Source organism: Arvicola amphibius, chromosome 1 (assembly GCF_903992535.2).
Source record: "Arvicola amphibius chromosome 1, mArvAmp1.2, whole genome shotgun sequence".
Classification (NCBI taxonomy): domain Eukaryota; kingdom Metazoa; phylum Chordata; class Mammalia; order Rodentia; family Cricetidae; genus Arvicola; species Arvicola amphibius.
This window is the reverse complement of record NC_052047.1, coordinates 8,862,641-8,880,641: the sequence shown is the minus strand read 5'-3', so window position 1 is coordinate 8,880,641 and position 18,001 is coordinate 8,862,641. Positions and strand designations below refer to the sequence as shown.

General features: G+C 43.4%; 1 long non-coding RNA gene across 1 annotated transcript; it reads left to right on the top strand.

Annotated features, from left to right (window-relative positions):
• Window positions 1-1,519: 1,519 nt before the first annotated feature.
• Window positions 1,520-17,776, top strand: LOC119799767. Its single transcript, XR_005282947.2, has 2 exons — window positions 1,520-1,700; window positions 16,988-17,776. It is a non-coding gene; the product is annotated as an uncharacterized LOC119799767 (long non-coding RNA).
• The last annotated feature ends 225 nt before the right edge of the window (window positions 17,777-18,001 follow it).

Below are 18,001 nucleotides of genomic sequence, written 5' to 3'. Positions count from 1 at the left end.
ACCCATTATCGGATATGATGTGCCATCTATCTGGCCTTTAACCCCAACTTTTTCCCTTACAATTGTGTGTGTCGTGTGTGCACATGTACCCACACGCGTGCGTGTGTCCAAGCCTATGCCAGAGGGTACGTGTAGAGGTCAGAGTCAGTCCTCTCCTTCCTCCATGCGGGTCCCAGTGAAAGAATTCTAGTGACCAGGCTTGGCAGCCTTTTATCCGCTAAGCTATTTCATCGACCCATTAACTAACTTGTTATTAATCACCAGAAGGAGTACGAAAGCGTCCGGGACAAGACACTCGAAAGACTCGAGTCTCTAAACACCTCTCTTGATTAAGACATTTCTTTTTCTGAGTTTGAACATTACAAAGAAACTCTCACGTTTCTTTGTGGGAAGGTGATTTGCTTTTCTAAAATCACCATGAAATGCACGTTAGAGAGCTCTCCCAGCTGGGATGAGCACAAAGGAAGCACTCTTGTCATTACCTGCCCAGGACAGACGTGGCCAATCAATCAGAATGAGCCTGGATCTGTCTCCGTCAAGACATCAATGCAGCTGCTCATTCCCCGTGTGGGATGTAGTGTATAATCGGCCTCCCCACTCCTCCGTGCATTGCCACAAATGCATCGAAACTGGACTTCTGAGCAAGCCCAAATTTGAACCAAGTCTTTACATCATTGAAAACAAGGACTACAGGCGTTAAAATCCTTGGCTTTCCAACAGCAACACCAGAATTGGAAACTGATTTGATTTGCCATGCTTTTTTTAACATTGTGTCGCCTGCACTGCACTAGTAGGGTTTGGTCTATGGGCTGACACAACCAGAATTCCCACCCATTGATTTAGGGATCAGGTGATGGATAAGACCAGGGCAGACACTGCCTTTGTTTGACAGACAGAAGGTGAGTGAAACTGGCGATGAGCTGTACACACACAGACACCAACAGACAGACAAGACAGACAGACAGGCAGACAGACAGACACACACACACATAGAGAGACACACAGACACACACAGATACAGACACACACACAGACACACATACACACACACACGCACATAGACACACATACACAGACACACACACACAGACACACACAGAACCAAACAAGATTCTTTTCATAAATGAATTTTCACTGTTTTTGATATTAAGGCCAAGTGAAGAAATTAAATGGGCCATAGATCCAGCTGCAGGATTAAGGAGGCCTACAGTGACTTATTCGTATGCTTACTCAAGTACAGTTATGGGTTGAATTGAGAGTAAGTAAAGCATTTCAGTCTTACGGGCCTTCTTCTTTGCCTTACAGACTGTGGAGACATGGGTAAGAATGTGAGGGATTTGGAAGAAAAGTTACAGTTGATGGAAATTTAGAAAGAGACAAGACTTAAGCTGCTTTCCTTAACAGTCGATGAGAAAGGACTAGCCATGTGCCCAGCAAGGCTAAGAGTAAGTAATTAATGTTTAACATCTTGCAACTATCAGACAGGTGAAGCTGTGTGGTTGGGGCACAGGATGGGAAGGCCGACTGCGGGCACAGCACATTCTGCTAGCTCTCAGAGCAGCTCTGGCATCGGAGCTGCCCACACAACCTGACTGACACCCTGCCCCGGCCTTGGGAGACACCAGCATGCTTTCTACCTCCACCCTTGGCAGTAGGCCTCTTTGGGATGTGCCACTTCACCGAGAATCTTGCTTACGTGGGTAAGTATGACTCAGAAATTTCCTATTTCCAAAGCCTTGTTAAAGTTCAAATATGTAGAGGAAGCAAACTCCAGAAGCATTGGGGTTTCTACCTGACCTTCTGTCTTGGCAGAGCAGTTCTTTCTCTCAGCAGAAGACCTAAAATGTGTCACTGGTACAAACAAGATGCCCGCCTATGAATACAGACATCATCGCTCTGTCGTCCTGCGTTGGTTTCTCTTATTGAGACCACAATGTCATCAAAGGAAGCATTAGGAATTCAGTAATAGTGCTCATCACTGATATCTTACAGAATTTTATTATATTAAAAAATCTAATGTAGAGAATATCTTTGTGCATGAGGGCCATTCTCACTGGCCACTTAAGAGGTTGCTGCTCCATTAACATCGGGACTTCTGCTGCATGTAAACAGCTTTTGGGACTGCTCCAGCGACCGAGCCTCCAGCAGACAGGCAGTGTTGATGATGTCTCCTCCTCATCTCCTTGGATCCCAGGTTCTTAGGCTTTGTGCCAAATTAAGCATATTATTTTCAGTACACATACGGGGTGGGGGGAATAAACGGGTAGCGTGTTCTAAGCCAGGAGGTAGACTGCACTTCAGACTCTCAGCTTGCGTTTCTCCAGGCCTGCGGCTGCCCAGGGCCTCCTGTGGAGAGTAGGGAAGTCATGCCTGAGAACGAACGGAAAAGATTCCTCCTGCAGCACTGAACACCACTGTAGCTCAGGAGATAAGAAGACCGGGGAGGTCCACATTCTATTATTTATGTATTCATTTTTACATTTGAGACAAAATGTTTATGAAAGATAGAAAGAGGTGTGTTTGTTTTGTTTTTTACGTGTAAGCTAGCTTCCCACAAGATTTGCTTTCTTACTGATAATGGCCCCATTTTGGCCACACAGTGGCCCTTAAGATCAAGTGACCCCCTCCCTCAGCTCCATCCTGAACCGCTTCGTCTCTTCTGTGTCTACTGTTACTAGTGCCATAATAGAAATCAGAGAGCTTCCAGCTAAAAACACCGAAGGGGGGGGGACAGAAAGAAAAAATCAAAAGGTTCACAGCGTCACTCTGGGCCAGTTACTGAAGGACCACAGGCAATGGTGAGGCACTAAATAAGAGAACCAATCAATGAGGTGCCCTTCCCTGGGAAGGCTAGCCTCTGCTCCCAGAGAGCCAATCAATGGGGTGCCCTTCCCTGGGAAGGCTAGCCTCTGCTCCCAGAGAGCCAATCAATGGGGTGCCCTTCCCTGGGAAGGCTAGCCTTTGCTCTCAGCATTCCTTAGCATCTTGTAGATGGCCTCACCTCTGTTGGTGTTGTCCTTGCTCACTTGATGCTTGTGCAGTCCTGTTGGTGAGACTTCATGGGTGCAGCTTCTGACAGTGATAAGAGACTCAATCTCACAGCAAACTCCCCGATCCTCTGACTTTTTCAATTTTTTGGCTACCTCTTCAGCAATGTTCCCTGAGCCTTAGGTTCGAGAGTCGTTTTATATATGTATCAGGGTGCGTTTATGTATTCAGGAATATATTTATAAAACACACATATATTTATGTAACAACAGTTAATAAGATGAATTAGAAAAAGATTAAGGAGGGGCATGGCATGTGGGAAGGTTTGGAGGGAGGAAAGACAAGGGAGAAATGATACGAATATATTCTAATCTCAAAAATATAAAAGAAGTAGTTTTAAAAAGTAGGGGTCAAGCCAGGCATGGTGGTGCACAACTTTAATCCCAGCATTCGGGTGGCAGAGGCAAGTAGGATCCCTGTGAGTCTGAGGTCAGCCTGGTCTACATAATATCTAGGGATATGCAGAAAAACTCATACCCACATGAGTGTGCATGAATTCTCTCTCTCTTTCTCTCATACACACACACACACACAGAAACATGTAGATACCACATGCACATGAAAATAGGATGGGGAAGGTCAAGAACACAGAAGATATAGATGTCCTTCTTAGCGAGAGCAGAGCCTCCAGGAGCAGAGCAGACGGAACAGAGATTGTTGAAAGAAGTGGCGGGCTATGTCCCGCCACCCGGCTAGCTTTACCCAAAATAATTACACGGAAACTGTATTTTTTTAAATCACTGTCTGGCCCATAGTTTTAGCCTCTTATTGGCTAATTTTTACATCTTTTTTTAACCCATATTTAGTAATCTGTGTAGCACCACGAGGTGTGGCTTACCAGGAGAGATCTTAACCTGCGTCCATCTCGGAGAGGAGAAGCATGGAGACTCACTATGGCGACTGCCTGAAGCGTCTCCCCCACTCTCCCAGAATTTTGTTTTGTCTATTTCGCCTACCTAATTTTCTGTTCTCTTAAAGGGCCAAGGCAGTATCTTTATTAATAATGAAAGTAATACATAGACACTCCTCCATCATTTCCCCTTTTTCTGTTTAAACAAAAAAGAAAGGCTTTAACTTTAACATAGTAAAATTACATATAACAAGAGTTATCAAGCAAAAATTACAGTTACAATATTTATATCTATTTTTTATAACTAAGGAAAACTATAACTACCTTATTCTTTAACTCTATCAAAGACTCCAGAAGGATATAATATTACCTAAGTAAACAAGAAATATGTAGCTTTTAAACTCTAGAAATGAGAGACAACTTGCTGCCTGGACAGTCACCCAAAGTTCCTCTGTACCATTGGGGGATCCATCTTTAGCCTTCAGGCCCATAGTGTCCAGCAGACTTTTCCATGAAGCAGGAAATTTCAAAGACAGTTTAGTCACTTTCTGCTGTGTCCTGCAGAACGTCTCGCAGACTCTTTAATGAATCAGGAACCCCAAAAGGCCATCTCACCTTTAGGCAAGTTCAGCAGTCCTCTTTTTGTGGGTTCCTTGTGTCCAGTTTATGCAACAGTCCAGGCAAGAGCAGTTTCTTGCCCAAATGGCTAACAAACTCCATAAGTAGCCTCTTCGATGCTCATCTTCCTCTCGAAGTAGATTGGTGCTGCCAGGAGCAGACGTGTCTCATTGTCATGAAAAACCCTAAGTTATTAAAACATTAAATGCCATATTCTGCAGTCTTTGAAAGATATGAAGAATGCCTATCTGAAATATATCTATGTACATCTAGAAAATCTAACTAACATGACTACAAGTTTGACTATTGAAAGATATGAAGAATGTCTATTTAACTAAAGTATATCTCTATATATCTAGAAAATCTAACATGACTACAAGCTTGACTATTATCGATGATTATCCATTAATAACCTATATTTCCTAATTATACATTACAGTTTTTAAAATGAACTACACAATCACAATACCTTAATCAAGAGCAGAAATACATATACATATAACAAAATTGACCTTAAAATCTATACCAATGCAAATTCCTCCATCAAGAGATGTGAGGCACTGGAGAACTCCCACAGACATTTCTATAGCCTTGGTCTTGCCAGTCAACCCAACCCCATTATAGAATGTGTGAGGTCCAGATTCTTATTGTTGCACTTTATATTTAAGGAAATGTTAGTAATTTATTCTGCAGTCATCCATTCCTTCATTTCCTTCAATCCAGGACCCAAACTAAAATACTGTCTCGCTTCAAGCCAGCCCTTAAAGGGTGTTGCTTTACTGTGGCCGTTGATGGTTTTAAGAACACGGGATTTATTTAACTTGATGCATCTGTGTAAATCAAAATATAGGTCTCACAAATTTCCCTCAGGCATGCCAGGTTCTCTGGTAATGCCCATGTTGGCCTCATGAGCTGGTAAACTAAGAATCATATAAAGGAGGAAAATGGAAAATGAAGATGGGAAATTCTGAGGAGAGAGATTGAACACAGGAGCATAGCACTCCTTTGAAAGCATGGGCTGGACTCAACGACGGTGACAAGATACCAGAAGTTGCCTGAATCCAACCTTCTTTGTGATAGTTACCATGCCACCAGGGGCATCTAGCGGGACCCTAATCGGCTGAAGCCGAGGAACAGCAATGGACCCAGTTCACTTGGGCAGTTTATCGTAGCAAAGTAGCTACGGGGAATGCAGGTGGGAGGCAGGGAGACACAGGGGTAGGGCCGCAATAAATACCAGCTAATGACTGCCAGGTACAAAGTACAGAGGCGGGCTCTGTGGAACATGGCTTCATCAGAGAGGAGGGGAGTAGGGAAAGCATTTATTGTGTAACTATTGAGTCAAGCGCAGTATTAAGTAATATGCACATCATAACTTATTGGGAACCAACAATAAATGGGCTGTGTGGGGTGGGCAGGATATAAATGAGGGAAATGCTAATTATCGGGCTGAAAGTCACGTGGTGAAGTGGAAGGGCCAAAGGATGGTATTGGGGGTGGGTGTGTCAGATCGGAAGGCTCTCCAGCTATGGAGAATTACTTGGTTTGTTTGCTGGTATTTTTTGGGGGGGGAGGTGGGCATTGTTTACTGACTGCTTCCCAGCCCTGAGATAGCATACTTAATATTTATACGTCATATTTTAAGGCTTCACAAAAGTCCTAGTGCGAGAGTACTGTTGTTTGTGAGATGTGAAAGGTGAAGAGATTGAGGTAAAAAAAGGTTAATTTTCTTTCTAGCCAGCAGAAGTCACACAGCTAACGGGCAGGGCATCACATCCTTAAACCCAGGCAGTTTGGTTGTGGGACCCAGACTGTATCATCCGTATATATGACTGGATTGCATGGCTATGTCTAACTCTAAAAGTTTGGGGGATGAGGCAAAGATGGGAACCACTCTGAGTGCTTGTGCTATCTGCACTCCTTGCTCCCACCCCGTGTACACACTGAGTGTGCTCTATATGCCTTGCTCTGACCCTGCATACACACTGAGTGAGTGTGATCTGACTTATCAGACAGCAGCTGGCTGCGGCGTGAGACGGAGTACCACCGCCCTCATGTAAATGACTTGAGAGAGTAACAAGGTTCATCTGATAGAGTCAAATAGTACAATCACAATGTCTTAACCCGGGCGCCCCAGTATACTGAATTCTGAGATCAGACAAATGAGATAGGTAAAATATGGGTGGCTGTGTTGGTTTTGATTTTACTAAATTTGAAATGACAATTATCAACTTTTGTTGAGATCGTTTATTTAAAAAAAAACATGATGTAAGGTTAAACTTGTGAAAAATGCCTCACTGTGATTATCTTACAGAGAGCACACTGACTCACCAGCTGGCACTAAGCAACCACAATTCTAGTTGTGAAATCAATAGCAGATATTTAATAAGCATCTACTATTTTCTAGGGGATTATTGTGAACGCTGAGTACAATTCTATAAGCAGATATTACTGTTCCCTTTTAAGATATTTGAGCCCAACAGTAATGAGTGGTATACATCTTTAATCCCAGCACTTGGGAGGCAGAGACAGAGGGATCTCTGTGAGTTCAAGGCCAGCCTGGTCTACTGAATGAGTTCCAGGACAGCCAACACTGTTACCTAGAGAAACCCTGTCTTGAAAGGGAAAAAAAGGTATCTGAAGTCAGAGTTTGAGAAAATTTAGTTATACCCAGAGTTATTAGTTAGTAAGGAGCACTAATAAATAAATTAGTAATTTATTAATTACATTATTAATTAATAAATCTAACTTCAAAGCTCATATTATTGCATATGTTTTCTTAAAAAATTTGACACAGTCACTCTCCTCTACCATCGATTGGTTTATAATTTTCCCACAATCAGAACATTTTACATTCTGAGTTATCCTAGACATATGATAAAAAATTTCAAAAACAAAAGAGAATATTGACAATGCAATCCACACAGAGGCTCAGACCCTCCTTTGAAGCCACACCTGGTCAGGTAAACAGAATCCTTTGTTCAGCGATCACCACCCATATGTCGCGCCTCCTGCCTGCTGGCTGAGCTGGTGTCTGACATAAGCCGTGCCTCCAGCAGCAGAGGTGACACCGGAAATGTAGACACTGAAGCGGACTACCGGAAGCCCGGCTGAGACTCAGTGAGGCAGCCGAATCCTAGCCGAGGCTTTCTTTCAGAAACCCTTCTCTCGGAGGCGCTAAGATATTACTGGGAGGTGGAAGGGAAATGAGAACCTGGTCAAGCTCAGTGCTCTGATGTTTCATGGAGATAAAGCTGAGATGCTAAAGATCTTAATAGAAACTTTAACTAATCCCACCCCCCTAGCCAGTCAACACAGCAACGGGGCTAGAGCACACGGACAGGCCAAGGAAACCACGTTCCTACAGAAGGCCAGCTCTGCGGAATTTTATTTAAAACAAGAGAGAGGATTGTTGTGAAAGACTGGTGAAGGAAAACTGTCTAAATTACACTATGTGTAGTGTGTGTAGTGTGTGTAGTGTGTGTAGTGTGTGTAGTATGTGTAGTATGGTCTCCAACTCCAGGAAGCCACCTTTGAGTAAACAAGTCCCCTTCAAGCAGCTAACATCAGGGTAAGACGCATGCAATAGCTAAGCTACAGGACTTCTTGAGCATCTGAGGTTACTTGGAAATTGACTTTTAAGATGATAGTATAAACATGAAAATGCTAATTAGTATAACTTAATTAATCTTTTATGACTTAAAATTTTAGGAGCGCATCATTTAATCGCTTTAATGATGTCATCATTAAAAACACCAGTTCTAGATCCATTAACCACACAGAGGTCCTAGCTAATGAAGCCTGGCTAGCAATCGACACATGCTAACAATAGCCTAATTATCGTCTGTGTTCTGTCTGGTCTGCAAGTAAAGCATGTACTGAAATACTTGGCACACGGTGAACACACCACAGCTTTGTGGTTATCTCTCCCCTCTCCCGGGGGTGTTCACATGGCTGTTGTCGATGTGGGTGGCATGTGCATGTGTACATATGTGTATGTCTCTATCTGTTGTCGATGTGGGTGGCATGTGCATGTGTACATATGTGTATGTCTCTATCTGTTGTCGATGTGGGTGGCATGTGCATGTGTACATATGTGTATGTCTCTATCTGTTGGAGAAAGAGTGATGTGGTTGTCTTAAAAAAAACGGCTTCATGGAAATCACACCGGTAATGGTGGCAAATTAGTTACAATGCTGTCCTGTTCTACCATGTGAAGAAATGCGTCTTCCCACCCACAGGAGAGTCTTGGTTCTAATCAGAGCAAAGTGGGACCTTGGAGCCAGTAGAGTGGGACAGATGGCTTTCTCTGGAACAGGGACTCTGCTAGGAGAAAAGCCATTTCACTTATCCTGGCAGTGACACACCTCAGACTAACTGGGCAGGTGGATTCTCTAAGGACCTCATAAAGAGACAGGTGTTGATGCTAGACTTAAGTTCTGGCACGAGATCTATTTCTAACAGACTTCCGAGCAATGGCCATTCCAGTAGGCTCATAACCCATGGTGTGAGCTGCAGGGACTGAGGTCACCAGTTGCTCACAATCCACATCAGGACTGACAGTCTACTTCTAGGAGAGGGTCAACATGATTTGAACCTGAGCTCCATGTTGGGCATCAGGAATTCAGCCTTGTGGGTCAGGTGGCCTAAAGGACGAGAGCTGTGTCTGGGCCGACCATCATACCACTGGCTGTAACTACTTGTCCTTGAGCCTTGGACCGGAAGCTGTACAGTTGGTTCAGAGTTTACAACATGGTCCTCTGCATGTCCTGGTCCTCAGCCTTCTCATTGTCAAAGTGCGAGGTACCAAGGGCATCTGACTCATTCATGAAGATGACAGATGGCACCTTCTCCTTGGCCAGGGCATGGGACTATTTCCAGTGACTGTACCAGTTGGGGCCAGTGGGTCGAGAAGGTGGCCTTGACCTGAGCAGCATAAGACCAACCAGTAGCATCTCCCTGAGAGCAGAGGGAGCCACACCTACTTCAGAATCTGGGTTCCCATGCCTCAAACTTCCCTCTGTGGTTCACTGGTAGAATGACACCCTCTGGGGAGGGTGATAACTGGGGGACAAATGGAGCAGAGCAGAAAGCCACTGAGTTTGTAACCACATTTTTGTTTGTTTTTGTTTTTTTTCAGCTTTGGGAAATTTGCTAAAACTCTTTCAGTGAACCTCTGGGTATGATGGCCCATGACTTTAGTGGCAGAACTCAGGAGGCAGAAGTAGGGAGGTCTCTGTGAGTGCAAGGTCAACCTGGTCTACATAGCAAGTTCCAGGCAGGGTTACAAAGTGAGACTTATATAAAAATAAAATAACAAAAAGTTAAAATAAAATAAATAGACAATCATTCCATCTTATAAAGTCTAAATGGGACAATCAAAGAAATCATCTATGATCAAACAGACAGTACCAGAGGTTAATGTTGCTGCTTTCACTGTGAAAAAGAAAGTCTGGTAAGTGATAGTGAAAAATAAAAATTATGCTAATATTCTGAGTCATTAGCTTTATTAATTCGTCATAGAAGTTTATATTTTACTGAGTACGCCTTAAATTCCATAATTCACAACAACAGGATCATCTTGAAGCTGCAGGGCCTACTGTGAGCCGGTGACAACATGGTTTTTTTTTTTTTTTTTTTTTTTTTTGGTTTTTTGAGACAGGGTTTCTCTGTAGCTTTGGAGCCTGTCCTGGAACTAGCTCTTGTAGACCAGGCTGGCCTCGAACTCGCAGAGATCAGCCTGCTTCTGCCTCCCGAGTGCTGGGATTAAAGGCGTGCGCCACCACCGCCCGGCGACAACATGGTTTTGAGGACATCGCTGTCGTGCTTTCGTTCCAGAGGACTTGCAGCTTAGAGGAGGAAAAGTTAACATTAGCAAATTTGGCTCCGACCAGTAGCCTACATTAAGGGGGAAATACACATCTCCATTTAAGAAAGAGCAGCTCTACCCCAGGCGAGCACACACTGTGACTACTTAGATGTTGGTTATAGTGTTGGGGACGACAACCTCTTGCCACCCCACTCACTTCCTACCCACACCCTCCAAACACCACGGCGACTCACTCCTAACCTCCCAGAGAATTTCTCACACAGGCAAGACTGACTTTCAGGCCATCTGGATGTCATCAGAAATGAAGATCAGAAGGAATAATTTACCGACTGAACAGACAGGGAAGCAGCCAGTGTGGTGGATGACAAGAAGCCAGACCATGTTTTTGTTTTTTTTTAAAAAACATTTTTGTCATTTGGCTTGCATGCGTTTCACATTTTGAAATATTTTGGGACAAGCATTTAAACTGTGAGATTGGATTTCATCGTTCTGGAGAAAACCAGGGTCCTCACGGAAGTCATATCTTACTCACTCTTACATGGCTGACCCGTCTTCCTGCTCGCAGTTGACTCAGAATGCAAGCTGAGGTCAGAAGACACCCATGCAGCCTGAGGGACACACACACACACACACACACACACACACACACGGAGGGGTGATCCTTCCAGGCAGCCTGGACTTGCTGAATTGATTTGTCTGGCTCTGCTGTGCTCCCATGATGCTTTGGGCAGACTCTTTTACTTTCCAGGTCTTTCTCAATCTTTTCGGTCATCAAATGGAAGCAGTTTTAGCTGCTTGATGCCTTAGCGGGCAGAGTGGATTAGAAGTCAGAGGACGTAACCAATGAACATTCGTAAACACACAACCTGGGGCACAAACAAGTTCCCACCCACTCTGTCGATGCTGGTGGAGAGTGAAGGATCCCTAAGACTCTGATGTCCCCGGGAAAGACGAGGGACCCCCCAATTCAGAAGGCAGCAAGTCGGAATAGATGAACTCAGTCCTTGGGCCTGCCTAAGGGTTGATGTGCGTTGCATTACCATATACATGTGCTATGATAAAAACAGTCCTTGGAGCAGGATCAAAAGCAGATGAGGGAATGTCTTGGAAATATCAAAACAAAATCCAAGCTTTTCCCTCCTCTCTCGCTCCTATACTTATAGTCTGTGGCCATCTCAGAAGTTCAACTTCCTTTAGGAGAAGGTAGAAGAAACCTATATCTAGTCATTAACTGTAAGAAAATGTAGGTGTAATATTAATAATAATAATTATTATTATATTTAATTATTTAAATAATTATTATATTTAATAATAATAATTACTATTATTATTATTACTGTTTATTTTAGACAGTTTCCCTATGTAACCCTGACTGAGCTTCGTCATGTAGACCAGGCTTGTCTTGAACTCACAGAGATCACCTGCGTCTTCCCCCCAAGTGCTGGGATTAAAGGCCGGCACTTAAAATTCAATCTGAAGTTAGCAGACAAGTGATGTACTTCATCATGCCATCCTCATACACCCGTGTCATTTACTCTGCCCGCATTTGTTACCTTTCCCCATTGCCCTCCCCCTACCATCCAATTAAGTTTCTTCATGTTTATGAAGAAGGGGACGTACAATTCACAGATGTACACGGAGACCTGGGCGAGTGCTGAGGGGGCACCAGCAACTGTCCAGCCATCACTGTGCAAGACTGACTTGTTTTCAGTAAGCTGACCCCATACAAGGGACACGAGGCCAGGGAAACACACAGGGACCAGTTGCTCTCAGCCTTGCCTGCTGTCCTCTTCATAGTCGGGGAAAGCCTGACTCCGAATTGCAACATTAGTTCTTTGTTTTGCTTTGCTTTGTTTGAGGGCTGATTTTAAACCCCCACAGATGCGAGTTGCAGATTTGACTAATTGGCAGCCCAATCAAACCAACGTCTGTTCAAATCTGGATTCAGTCACCAATTATGTGACCATCTTTGTCACGCTGCTGTTCCTGTGAGATGTGTTACTAGAACTCTCTAAATATGGACCCTACTGCATGCGTCACCACAATGCATCACAGAGACGAAGTGGTTAAGTCTGGGACTAACACGTAATACACACTAAACAAACCATTAACTTTCATTTTCAGCGTTGCTGTCTTCTTTTTTTTAAAGGTTAATTATTTCTTTAATTATGTACAAGTGTGTGTGTGTGTGTGTGTGTGTGTGTGTGTGTGTGTGTGCGCGCGCGCATGAGGGTATAGGCACGTGAGTTCAGTGCCCATGGAAGCCAGAAGTGTTGATCCCTTGAAGCCAGAGTTACAGACGGTTGTGAGCAACCTGACTGGGCGCTGGTAATGGAAATGGGTCCTCTGGAAGAGCAGCAAGTGTTCTTAACTGCTGTGTTTAACTCAAGCCCGTTGTTAGCTTTCCTGTTATGATCAAAAAAGGTATAGTTAAATACTTCTAGAAGGCTTCCATAGGACAGCATCACTGCTGCATCTTGCTTGCTCCACTGAACATGTGTTAAGGCCCACATAACCAATGGTGAGCTGCCTGCCTGCAGTGGCACCTGCACTTCACCTGCAGGGCCCGGTCTCCCACCATCAGCTGAACTGCCAAGTCCTAAGGTACATGAAACCTATATTTTAATACATGTTACCAAACTACTCCCCCAAAATCAAGGTGATAAGTAACAGGGATTTTTTTTTTATTGAATACATACTAGGAGACAGGCATTATACTGCATATCATTTAAATCTTAGTGTGAATTTTTTCAAATGGATTTTATCTTCATTATATCATATGACAAAATGAGGTACAGGTGAATCAAGTTAGGTGCAGAAGTCACACAAACAGAAGGTGGTAGAGAAAGATTTGATTCAGGTCTGAGTCAAAATAGGTCAGATACTCGCTAGTGCCTCCAGAATTAAAATTAACCAGGGCCATAAAAATTACCCACAAATCTGTCAGATTTAGAAGTGACTGGGCATACGAGCCCTACATTTGCTTACTTGTCTATAAGATGAGCTACCACAACTTAAGCGCATCTAGGGTTTTTGTACTCTCTGGCATTGGTCCCGAGCGATGCTGGGATACCTGCATACAAGCAGTTTGGGATGGTGTGTTCCTTCTCCATATCTGCAGGTATCAGATAAAAGAATGGACTCTGGGTAAAGACAGAAGCTTTTAGCAGAGGTGAAAGAAGCTCACCTAAGATTATCTGACTGCCTCAGATAAAACCCAGATACATTAATGGGTTCTGGCTTTAGCCATGTCCAGAGGGAAAAGACCGTTAGCAGGCATGTGTGGTTTGGGTATAAGATGCGGAAAGTGTGGAATTTAGCCTTTAGCAACGCGGTTCTATGGATCATGCCATACAGGAGATTCAGGATCCTTACAAGGTGAGTGAGTACTCACAAGAGACGCCACCGAAGGCATGCAAACTGTAATTCTGCACTCCCAAGATGACGTCACGCACACCTGTTCTCTGTCCCTGACTCTGTAGTGAATGGGTCCTAGGATGATAATTTTCATCCATTGTTCCTTGTTGAAAACATGGCTCGCCAACCTTCCTCTTAGCAAAGTTTTTAATTCACTGGGTTTCTGATGGCGGCAGCATTCTGGACTTGTTCTAAAACCCGCAGTGGGTTCTCAGAGGAGGGCTCCCTTTGAGAAACAAACACCACACCTGGTTGATATGGCAGAGGAGGGAAGAGAGGTTTCATCTCTTAGCTTGCAAATGGGCTTGCAGATGTTCAATTACAGGGCGGAAGAAAAGTGGCTACAAGGTTAGAACAGGCAGACAGGGAAAAGCATTTCCTTGGGAGTGAATTCTCCTCCTGTGTGTAATTACTGATGCTATCAACGTCCGTAAACATAGTATTCTGTTGTCACTGCTACTGAAATTATACTGCAATTTTAAGCCCTATTTATTGATATCAAAATAAATCCAGGGAAATTGGTAAGAATGAATACCACCATAAAACCTTTATAATCTCTTTTGAAGGGCTTGTTTTACAAACATTGGCAATTGCCTTTGCTGACTTCTCTGTTTGAGAATATCAGCTCAGCATCCCTGAAAAGATAAAATCTGTCCCCTGTATCCTATAGTGAGACAGAGGCCTAAGTCTCTCCTGTAGAAATATATAACTCAGAGCGTGAGTCACGTTTATTCAGCACTCTGCATAGCAACATTGAGTAAACACAGTAGGCAAGCGTCTAGCTCTCACAGCGTACGGACGAGTAGAGAAAAGAGCATCTAGTGTGCAGTCTAAGCGTGAGCAGCGTCTCAAGGACAAGCAAAAGCTGCAGTGAGAGTAGGCAGTTGAGGAACACGCCTTTTAATGCCTGGAATCATGGAATTGTTCATTCCTCAGTAAACACATTACACTGGAAGGCCTGAGCAATTAGTAAGAGCTTTCTGGGGAAGGAGAGGGTACAGAGACAAGAAAGGGCACATTCATTCAAGGGCCAAAAAGGCCCTTGTGACTGAAGCAAGGAAGAAGGGCTACTTTGTGGGGTCAGGATTATGGACTTCACCCTAAATTTAATGTGACTCAATAAGGGGATTAAAGCAGAAACCAAGGTAATCCGATCTGCTGTTTCAGAAGCCATATTTAACTGCAACGTGGCAATAGGACCTCCAAAGGTCAAACACGGGAGGCAGGAGAGGGTTTGAAGGCACCCGTGGTGGCTCAGGTAGGTGACACCTGTCAGGCACACTGTGACGGGGGCGGGGGGGGACAGTGAGATGAAGAGAACTGGTTGAAGGGGGCAATGACAGGAATTGTTGGGTTGACAGAATGTAGGGTTGACAAGCGGCCAAGAGTTTTCAAGCTCTAAGAGCCACTGTGAACCACCCTGAGATGGGAGAGGTAGAAAAGAACAAAGTGAAGAGGAGGAAGCCACAGAGGTAGACAGAGAGATTTCGTAGCATTTCGAGAGCACGTGTCGCGAACTTACTGGTGAGTACCCAGATGAGATCAGTGGAAACAACATCCCCAGAGTAGTTCACCCCAACCCTCAGCACCTTCAAAGCATCATTAACACCAGGTCTCTTTATCTAAGATCCACTAAGTGTGAAACTTCCAGGCAAGTTTCTGCCCAAACTTCTACTTTGGTGAAATTCTGAACAAGTTTCCAAGTGAAACCATTGAATGAGACGTTCATATTGAATCTCACATTCGTGCTAGAGGTTTCTTTCTCTATAAATGGCCCATACTTTACATTTAACTATTTGCTTAACTTTTAAATACATATTCTTAAACCCCTCAAACTGTAATTCTAGGAGAGCCAGACTCCCATTTAGGAGGATTAAGTGGAGTTGGAGTGGGTGGGGCTGGGGGTTGGGCGGTCAGAGAGTTAGTAAATTCTGTAGCTGGGACTGACACCTAGGCCTCCCTAGGGCCCTTCCCCCTTTTTTCTTCTCCAAGCTGCCTCTTGTAAACACAACCACCAATCCAGCCAAGAGACATTTAAGCACTTCACAGGGTGTGTCACAGGGTGTGTGTGTGTGTGTGTGTGTGTGTGTGTGTGTGTGTGTGTGATTACTCCCATATCCTGCAACTGGAAAACCATTTTCCTTCTCTTTTAAGAAGCATGAATAACATTTTGCAACTCTCTGATAGCCACAACCAATTGTCTTGATATCTTCATGGTAATGTATGTGAAAAGAATGCCTTTGATGTATTTCAACAAGATTGGAGAACACTGTGTGCAGCAACATAGCATTAAAATAATATTTAAATCACTGGAAACTGGAAACAACCCAATTATTCATGAACAGGAGAATAAAATTATAGCGTATTCGAACAATTGAACACACTTCAACAGTGAGTATGAACTGACTGTATGACAGACAACCTGGCTGTGTGCTGAGTTTCCCAGGCAGTATGCGCAATGAAAGCAGAAAGACACCAAGAAGCACCTTGAGTGTAATCTGGTACAGAAAACTCTAGATTACAATATCTGGGGAAACCCCATGCTGCTAGGATTCAAGCTATTGGTTCCTTTAGGGCTATGACTAGAAGCAGAGTCAAGGGGTGCACAGATTTCACTTTCAAACACCCAACCAAGCAGCAAGTTGGATCCCAGCCAAGGCTACATAGAACCCTTTGTAAAAAGGAAATAAAATAAAAGAGAAAATGAGAGACACAAAGAGGGGAGGGAAGGAGAAGAAAGAAGAGGGAATAGAAAGGAAAAGAAAAAGGACATGAACCCTTGGAACCTTGGATATTTAAAATACTTTAATGAAAATATTTTAAAATTCTCTTCTACTTTTAAGCTCTAACCTAACATTCACAGCAGACAGTAAAGAACACACAAAGGCACAGATTAAAAATAACCTCAAACATAACTTGAAATGCTGATACCCAGTCATTGAAAATATCTTTCACAAAGGTTATTAATACATTCAAAAAGCTCTCCTTATGAACAGTCAGACCTCAGAGAGACTTCAGCTACGGAAACTTAAATGACAATTCCCACCGTGATCGTGGATAAATTAACAAATTCCTCGGTTCTGTGCCGCCACGTGGAAGAGCAGAATAACTCCTACATTCCTCCCAGGGTGTTGTGCGGCTTAATTAATGTTTGTAAAATACTTTCCATTCCCCGGGTGAAAGGTACCACTAAAGAATAAAGCATAATTATGTTTTAATTGCAGGACTCATTTTGAAGATGCCAAAAAAAAGTGCCTGTGAATTATTACAGATGGCTCCACTAGAATTGCAGCCGGGAGTTCTGTCTTCTACGCAGAAATATTACCTGTTACACTAAGGACATGGACCTTCTTTAGCCCTGGCTCAGTTTTCCTATCTGAAGAATGGGGTGGTATTCTTTCTGTGATCTGCTAGGATCCCTTTGCTGTTTGCAAAATTCATCAGTGATCCTTAGATGAAAAGAGAGGATGAACTGCAAAGGCCCAATGCTGCCTGAGGTGAATGGCTCCTCTCAGAGGGAGACCAAAGTGTCAGCCTGTCTTGCAAAAAGACCTCTGAGAGGGGAGGCCTGAAGAAGAAAAGGGGCCAGCTGCAGGAAGTCAGGATGCTGGGCGGCTGAATTAGAGGTGATTATTTGTTGACATCAAGGGTTGTTTTATTCAGTTTTTGCAAAGGGGTGGTGGATTCCATGGTCTCTTTTATTGAGGCCATCTTTATCCCTGCTCTTAATCCAAATGGTTTCTATTTATACAAAACCAGTCATTAAAGATCTGTGTACACCTTAGACTCTGGCCTTTCATGAATCAAGAGATGAACAACCAGCCTGAGGGTAAGCCAGATTTCTTAGCCCTAAAGCCCGGTCTGTCCTAGATTTTGACCTGGGGAGTTCAAATAACTGATTTCTTGTACATTTCATGTTTTGGAAGAGAAGATATTTATAAAAAGACATTCTAATAATATTTTTCATCTTATATTTCAATAGGCTAAATAAAACATAAAGAGATTCACAGAAAGGTATTTGATTCCTTGGTGACAACTTTTAAAAATTACATATTAACAACATAGAGCTTTTTGGAATGAATTTCTCTTAACACGTGGAACTTCTATATCTTTTATTTAATGAATATGCACACAAATACTCCTCGGCCTTCCTCTACAGAAGAAAACACCTGCACAGTCAGATCCAGCTACACACATCCACAGGTCCATGTTTTGGAAATATGCTTCCCTAAATCACA